At 34.9% G+C, this 8,694-nt stretch overlaps 1 pseudogene; it reads right to left on the bottom strand.

Annotated features, from left to right (window-relative positions):
• Window positions 1-2,473: 2,473 nt before the first annotated feature.
• Window positions 2,474-8,694, bottom strand: part of LOC123005235 — a 35,906-nt pseudogene continuing 29,685 nt past the window's right edge.

The following is an 8,694-nucleotide window of genomic DNA, read 5'->3' as shown; positions in this document are numbered from 1 at the left end:
TTTCGAAGTAAACTTGACATTTTAATGAGGATTTTGTTTCCTGGCAATTGAACGAAAAAAACTGCTTCTGAGAAAATTACGAGTCCGTAGGACGAGTAATTTTTTCTTTCAGTTTTTTGAGTTAAATTGCCTAAAGGAAACAAAACTAGAATTAAAAATGTCAAGTTTTCTTCGTAAAAAAGCTTGAGTGTAATTCGGTACGACAATTTAATGAATACGTAAATCACTAAATTAACAATTAAGGTGTAAATTAGTTTATTTAATTTAATGGAAAGTACAATTATTAAAAACACAATTCTCATAAACAATTTGGTTTTTAGAACTTTGTTGTTTTTTGTTAATAGTTTGCTGCATGCTGGTATTTTGAGCTATGGTAGTAACTGTTTCCTTGATGGTAGTACGAATGGACCCAATAATGTCTCTATGATGTTTTTGATCTTACTGAAGGTACGGTTTTAATGACGATGGATTGTTATGTCCCGTAATTTTCACAAGGTTTTGTTCACCTATACCACTCCTTAGAATGGTTCGTAATATTCACCCGGTTGACATCAAGTCCAATACTTTTCGCTGAAGATTTGGTCCATTTAGAGATTTCATTTGTCAAATTGACGTACTTGAATTCACAGTATTGCGAGGCACATTATTGTTGATGGCTTTTTCAATTTCTCCACTCGAAGATTCTCCAAAGCGCGACAAAATCACAGATTAGATACTGAAAACGCAAGTTTGAGAAAAAATTGTTTACAATTTTTTTTTGGTTGTCTAGGAACCGATGATGCAGACTTACTAAATTCAGACGCTTGCAAAAGCTGAAATTTTTGGAACACCATTCTCTCACACCCTGTATAGGTAATATAGGTCACAGTTCTGCTTATGGATGAATTCTATCGCGTAGAATAAAAAAACAAATAAAATAAGAAAAATTTAATTAAAAAAAGTTTGATTTTATAATTATTTTTTGGTAAAAAACCTTCCACAGATATAATAAAACAAATTGAGATCGGTTTTACACGATTTATTTGACATTTTTGATGTAAGATACCTTCAATTTAAATCCAATTTTGTTATACGCGAAACTGAGAGCTGACTGAATGAAAAAAAAATTGTCGTGATGGCTGATCGAAACAAAAGAATGATGCTCAGACGTTCAAGACTCACTATGCGATTCAAAATCAAAAATATTCAAACAACTCATATGCTGACCGTTGTTGTCAGTGATGAACAAGCTTTCGTTTAAGCTCACTCTCTGTCAGGTACGTTGAGTGTCACTAAAGTAAAATTTTAATAATGACTGAATTTTGACATTTAACATGTGTTTACTATTATAAAAAGGTGTAAAATATATTTCAAAATATATTTAAAATATATTTCAAAACCACTGTTATATTATTATTGTATGCTAGTATACATAAGATGAAGAATAACGAACAAATTATTAATTTATTATAACCCATGAATATAACTTTTAACAATGATATTTCTAACAATCTTCGTCCTCAAAATCACTAAAGCAAAATTTGCTTTCTTCACTGTTATCGTCAGTTATGATAAGTTCATTAATATTGACGATTATTTTTCTTCTAAATGAATTTCCCTACTTACAGATTGGTTTTCATTTGGAATCACCCGATTGCAAGCTTTTGTAAAATGACAACTACGCGAATTTTAGAGAAGAAGAATGAATGCTCATGTAATTCATTATCTTAATCAAGTGGGTTCATTCCAAGTATCTTCTCTGTCACTATCAGTTCGTCACCAGATATGGAACAAGCTCTATTAGTTATTCACATTTTTATTAGTACCTACATCATTAAACTATATGGATTTTTTTGGTTCACTTGGTGTACTGTTCTGCTTTGGCACCAATTTTTTCAACTCCGTCTGTAATACAAGATACTGCCGGTTTACCAACAATTTTTAATTTATTTAATATCGTTAATTTTTTGTAATCATAATAAACATAACTTTCTTCCTTCAAGCATATAAAGTAATCTTGGTGCGAAGGAAAAACTGATTGTAGTTTTCTCTTCTAGTCATTTCACGTACTCATACTTTTCTTTTAATTTAGTTACTGCAAAGTAAATTTTGGTTTCTTCAATCTAATGAAATATGGATTTACCTACAGTCGCCCACTTTACTGCACTATTTCTCACTTCTAATTCTAATTTCGTAATTGTTTGGATCAAAGTTTTATTCTCCATTGGTAACTTGTGGCATCACAAGTTTTGGTTTATTTTTCAGTTTTTGAAAGTCTTGTTTTCTTTCACATATCTTCTCACATCGAAGATGCAAATCTCTAATCCATTCTGCGTGGTCCGCCTTGATTTTTTTGAATTAAACAGTTAAACACTTGTAAGAGTGCAATCCTTGTTTGTGTAGGATTCGATGAACACTGGACGGAGCTACTTCTACACGTAGTGCCACTCTGCGGATGCTCAAACTGGGATCTTTTTCAACGGCATCCAAAATTTCAGGCTCCACTTTCAAGACGTGGGCAGTCGCGGTTGTTCTCGATAGTGTGAAAATCTTCTGTGATCGCGTACTCGCGTGGGTGTTGGACCGCTCCTGTAGAAGTGTGTGCGACCGGGATGTTTCGATTTCGAAAGCGCTCCTCGTACAAACGACGCACTTCAGTCGCACAACCTAATGCTTCTTCGAACATTAAGACCACATCAGTCAATTTAGCGTTTGAGTAATTGGCTATAATGACTTGTGCTAAATTTACCCGAAAGCGCGATTACAACTGACTAAACTAACGTTTGTGCAAACCTTATAATTTTTGGTGCGAGATATTTTTTTTTGTGCATAAAAACTTTCACGGAGATTATTCAAAGCAAATTATTCTCATTGATATTTTTACTTCCAACTAGCAAAGAGAGACACACTGAACACTCATCGTCTATTCCCAATTAAGTGTGTCCCGACGTAGGGGTAGACCGATCTCACAGGTGTGGTGGTACCGCTTCTTTTGCACTAATGTGACACGAGAGATGAAAGAATATGCTTGCGATGTTGGACTAAGACACTCGAAATCTTGAAGTCAACTTGCTTGTTTTGCTAACTAGAACTCTCTGGTCCATCTACCCCGTGACCCTTATGGGGTTGGAGGGGGTGTCATCAAACGGTAGGGACCAATTCGTGAATCGGGTTAACCGCAATTCTCGAAAAATTTTGATTTGGTCGTGCAACCATTTTAAGATTATTTATTACTAACTATTCTAAAAATTATGCAATATTATGTACAAAACAAGGTGATTTGAATGCCGATGGGCTAACCACTTGTGGAAGGGGTTGTAGGGGCACTGCATTTTCATCTTTTGAACTTCATCATGATACTGAAGTTGAAATAATCTATTACACGTTGAGTGCCTAAACTCGTGATAGGGGTTAAGACAAAGACCAGGTAAAAAAAATTAGTATTTCTTAAAACTAAGTACAAAATAAAAACGAGTGCCGAGTGCTTACCACCATTTACTTAAAGCCATCTCTAGTACTCGGCTGTGAGGGCACAGGTCACAACCTAGATCACTCGCAAAACCGACACGGAGTTTTTTTAAAAGAACCACGAATCAACTAATTCCCCCCTTCGTATTCCACTTTCTTTTATTGAGCCTAGATAGGCTGACTACCAAAATTATGACCTCTCGTTCCAGTTCAGAACTTGGAATTCCAATGTTACGAGTAGCAAAACCAACTTTTCGAAACATCATTCGTTACGGAATATCAGGAAGTTGGCTTCCTTTGTGACAGTTTTGTAGAGAGATTTTGCTGTTTGGGATATTTTGCAAACAGTAATAAAGCCGATTTTCCAATTCTTCTCGAACACTTTGGAATGTTTCGCCACTAATTCGGCTTTCCTGAGTGATCTTGTTCTTTAGTTCTTGATTTTTTTTTGTGATTTCAGGTGAACCCAAAGAAAAAATCAAGGATGACAAATCTGGCGATCTTGCCTTGCTGGTTATTCCACAGCACCTCTCCGACCAATCTTTGATACAGCCATTGTCGGACGACTATTGCGGTGGGGCTACCATGTCCCCTTCTTCAATCATTTCATTTTCTGAAGTTTGGGTTATTAGAGGATCAATTTTATTTTCTAACAAATTTAGGTATAATGACTCAGTTAAATTTTGTTCGATAAAAAGTGGCCCAATGATGTTGTTCTCAAGTATTCTCGCCCACACATTAATTTTTTGGGGAAACTTAGTGCTGTCCTCTCGGAATATGTGTGGATTTTTATTGTTCCTCTAATATTTATAATTGTGTCTGTTTACTAATCTATTTAAAAAATAGGTTGATTCGTCGCTGAAGCAAATATTTCTTGTCAGATTTCGGTTCTCGTGAATTCTTTGAGACATGATTTCGCCAAAATTGAATTCTTTAATCAGCATCGTCTTCGGTGAGTTGTTGGTCAATTTGCATTTTGTATGGAAAAAATTTGTTCTTTCTTTATATACTTTGTACGGATCCTACCGAAATGTTTGTCAACTTTGCCACTTTTGGGATGGAGATCGTATGACCCATACCAAAGTAACTCAGTAGTTCAATTACTGCACCTTTATTTAAAATTCTTTGGTTTCTATTTCTTTTATTGTGTACGGATCTCTCTTCTTCAAATTTTTTGACTAAACTTATCACATACTTGGGGACCATATGTTTGTTCAGATGCCTCTCGTTGAACACTCTGGCAGTGCGACGAGCACAGTTATTTTGAGACCCGCAAATGTAAATAATTTCTGTTCTTTCTTGCAAGGAGTACACCATTTTCAACTAACGAAAAATTATAAGAAGTGACAAAAGTGTCAAATGGTAAATTTTTGAGAATTGTTTACACCACTGCCTTCTGAATGAAATATATTAGTTGACACATAATCAAAATTAAAGTTAAAGGCTACTAGGACTAATGAAAATTTCAAAAATAAAACTATCCCTAACTCAAAAACGAATCGATTTACGGTTAGATAAACTTTTTCCCCCCATTTAAGAAATGTTTCGAAAAGTGTTTTTTTTTTTAATTCTAAAGTAAAGGCGGTTATTGACTAGGGGATGAAATCTAAAACGTATTTTATGTTGGTTTTAAACTCTTCTATCACAACCCGAATCGACATATTTTTTTATTTAAATTAAATTTAGTTCTAGAATTGAAAATTTCAAAAATAAAACCACCCCTAACTGAAAAACGAATTGACAAATAGATTTTTTTCTTTGACAGTTAGATACGCTCATTTTTTTCCTTTCCGAAAATGTTTCACAAAGTAGAGGGTGCCATTTAAAATTTTAAAGTAGGTAGGGGTGGCTAGCGACTTGGGGATAAAACTTAAAATGTAACTACAGTGTTAGTAATGTTGGTTTTGAACTTCCTTTTTGCGATCCTAATCGACCTGTTTTTGCTTGAAAATACATTTACTGTATGTCAAAAGTTTTGAGACTGACTTCTTTTGAAATGAAAGCCCTGTATATACAGGGTTTTTATTGTTACAAATTGAAACAGGTGATAGAATATTCAATCCTAATCGACCTGTTTTTGCTTGAAAATACATTTACTGTATGTCAAAATTTATTGAGACTGACTCCTTTTGAAATGAAAGTCCTGTATATTCAGAGTTTTTATTGTTACAAATTGAAACTGGAGATAGAATATTCAATTCTAAGACAAAAGTCTTCTGTAAACATGTAAAAAAATTACTATGTAAGGGAGTTATACCTCCTGGGGAAAAAGAGTGTGTTTTTAATGGGTTTTTTCCATTATTTCAGAATTAATTTTAGTTAAAATTACAAAATTTAATACAGCTAACTAGCTAAATCGGGCAAATCCTCTCGGATTCGCAATACATGTTTTGTAGAAGTTGTGGTTAAGACAACCGCTCGCCCCTCGTGTAGAATTTATACTATCTGACTCGAAAAACGTCGAAACTGTTGGGGGCTTCGCCCCCGAGTAGAACTCACACTATCAGATTTTGTCAAAATTTATAGGGGGGCAAGCGGCAAAGCTTGGCTATCTAATGGCTTAATCCCATCTGCTGACAGCTCGGGACCTAGCAATTTAATACGTCTTATCTATAAATAAGGGTTTTTATGTGTCTTGATGTTTCGAAAATTTCTATTTGGTGAAACGCGTTTTTATATCTACTCTAAACAGTTGTGCTTTCCTGAAATGTGGAAGCAGTGTGTCCATTGTCGGTAGTGGATGGTTTTGCAGGTTCATTTACAGCTTCTATGATGTCCGATTCTATGAGTTCTTCCAGTTTTTTGTCTTCTTTGCCTTCTAAAGGGATTGGTATTCGCCTGTATGGTTGCCAAACAGGCTTAATTGATTCGTTAATGGGGATGTCAACCACCACATGTTTAAATTTTAGGAACTGATCTACCACATTTATTTCTAAACCTATCTTAAGAACGGTTAAAGTGATGGATGTCGCCTTCCCTAAGGGGCATCTGGAACCGTTTTCAATAACGTAGAAGGTTGTCGTTTTGTTGTTGTTTCCAGTTGAGATATTTGACTTAAAAGATCTCAGAACTCTAAGTGGGGTTTTATTCTCATATGCTTTTCTGGATTTTTGACTTGATCCCAAACATTTATTTTCGATTTTTTAAGTTTTTCCCAAGTTTGGTTGTCTATGATGTTACTCTTACTACCTGAATCAATTAGCATGTTAATCGCTACTTCTTCTAGGTTACATTTTATGGTGCTGTCTTCATCGATTTGTAAGACGYAATCCATTCCTTCTGTGGTGTCTTTTGTGGAATATTTTGTTCGTTTTCTTTCTGCACTTCGAGCTTGCTTTCTTTCATTTTTGGCATCATAATTATTATTGTTTACACAGAACACAGATATTAAAATAAACAAACACCAAAATGTAACCTTAAAACAGATCTGCAATCTGCATTACCAACATTCAAACAGCCAATGAGGGCAAAGAATGGATTATTATAGTTGGTACCAACAATATTTGAGACTCATTATAGAATAAGACGATTACCCCCCACGGTGGTTCATGGGGCTTGCGGTAGAGATGCCATAAACAAATTTGCATTTCTTAGGACAGGCACGTTTCAAAGGTTTGTAGGAAGAGATGGTCCGTAACAGAAATTTTTTTTGGGCTTTCATAAAAAAAAAATTAATTAATTTTAATATTCAGCTATATTTTGGGATTGTTTCTTTACAAATCTGCATTATCACTTTAATATTAAATTAATATATAAATTCCCCAATGTTTGCCTGTAATAAATTAAAAGCCTACCACGAAAATTCCTGAATACGGCTCTTTTGTAAATCTTCAGGGTAGTACCACCAGCAGTGAAAAATTATTAGGCTGACCGCAAGGCTGCTAGTCCTCAATAAAGCTTTGCATACGTCAATCTCAAATATTCCTGGTGACGACTATACCTCACAACAAATAAAACGCGCGCGTTTTGAGTTTATTTCATTTTATATATTATTTTTGTCAATAATTTTTTAATAAAGATTCAGAATATGCAATAAAAAATATCTGCAACGATCCAATTTCCATTGAACGGAGTCAGAATTGCTGTGTTGTTCGGAATGTTTTTAGCATGGAATGGTTGGCGGCCAAATAATCGATCAAACAATTTGTTAAAATTGTTGACGATGCATCGTCTTGGAATTTTGATCGTGTCACGTCGAAACGGAGGTGGTTTATTTTGAAAGATGACGTTATCGAAATTGACATGCGCCAATGTTCCGTGGCCGAGTTGACCGAGCCATTCATGTTGACTCTCATGTACTGTCATGTTGACGTTCAACTGAATGTTTTCAAACGGGCGCCAAAGGATGCTCGATTTGATGCAATGTGCAACGATGGTTGCTCGATGGCCGTCTGGAACGACAGGAAGACATTGCTTGAAATCTCTTCTGAGAATGACGACGTATTTTCCTCTAAAAGGTCGATCATTTTGAGTGTTCGATCGACTAATTCAAATGCGCTTTGTGTTGTCAAGGTGATTTCATCCTAAATGATGAGTTTTGCCTCACGAATGAATCTCGTTTCTTTACATCGTGGTGTCAACAATGATGTCGAATTTTCGACGATGGCAACGGGGAGTTTAAAACGATTATGGACAGTTCTTTCTAGTTTAAGAGTTGCTGCTATGCCAGTCCCGGCAATGGTAACAATTTTCTTTCCACGTCCGTTCAAAACTGTGATCAGCGTATTGTACAGAAAAGTTTTTCCTGTTCCTGCTGCACCGTTGACGAAAAAGTAGCTTCATGGTTGTTTTCGATTGCCCTTATCACTACATCAGAGACGTTGATCGACATTCAATCGTTCGAGCATTGTTTCACAGGTCTTTTTTTCTTAAACTTGGTCGATATCGTCCTCTACCAGATTTGGTATGAAGTGTTTGTATGATGTGTGTCCGATACTTGAGAAGCAAGTATGATTTGTACAGTACCACAAATCGGCTATCTACAACGTTATGATGGTTGTTGCGTCGAATTTGACTTGTTTGACCATTCAGATGGCGACAACGATAGTAAACTCTGCCGTTCCGTATTGTAGTATTTATAAAAAAAATCATTATGTGAAATTTATGAATGTTTTTATTAAAAAGTAATACTTAATGACTGGAAAATTATAATTTAATTTTTAAAAAGTACACTTAATAATTAGTTAACAGAAAGCATTGAATTACAAATTTTATTTAGATTTAAAATCCGTTAATAAATTAATCTTT

Source organism: Tribolium madens, unplaced genomic scaffold, assembly GCF_015345945.1.
Source record: "Tribolium madens isolate multiple individuals breed KSU strain unplaced genomic scaffold, Tmad_KSU_1.1 Scaffold_20;HRSCAF=117;Tcas5.2_LG4, whole genome shotgun sequence".
NCBI lineage: Eukaryota > Metazoa > Arthropoda > Insecta > Coleoptera > Tenebrionidae > Tribolium > Tribolium madens.
The sequence above is the reverse complement of the archived record's forward strand: the minus strand, read 5'-3'. Positions and strand labels throughout refer to the sequence as shown.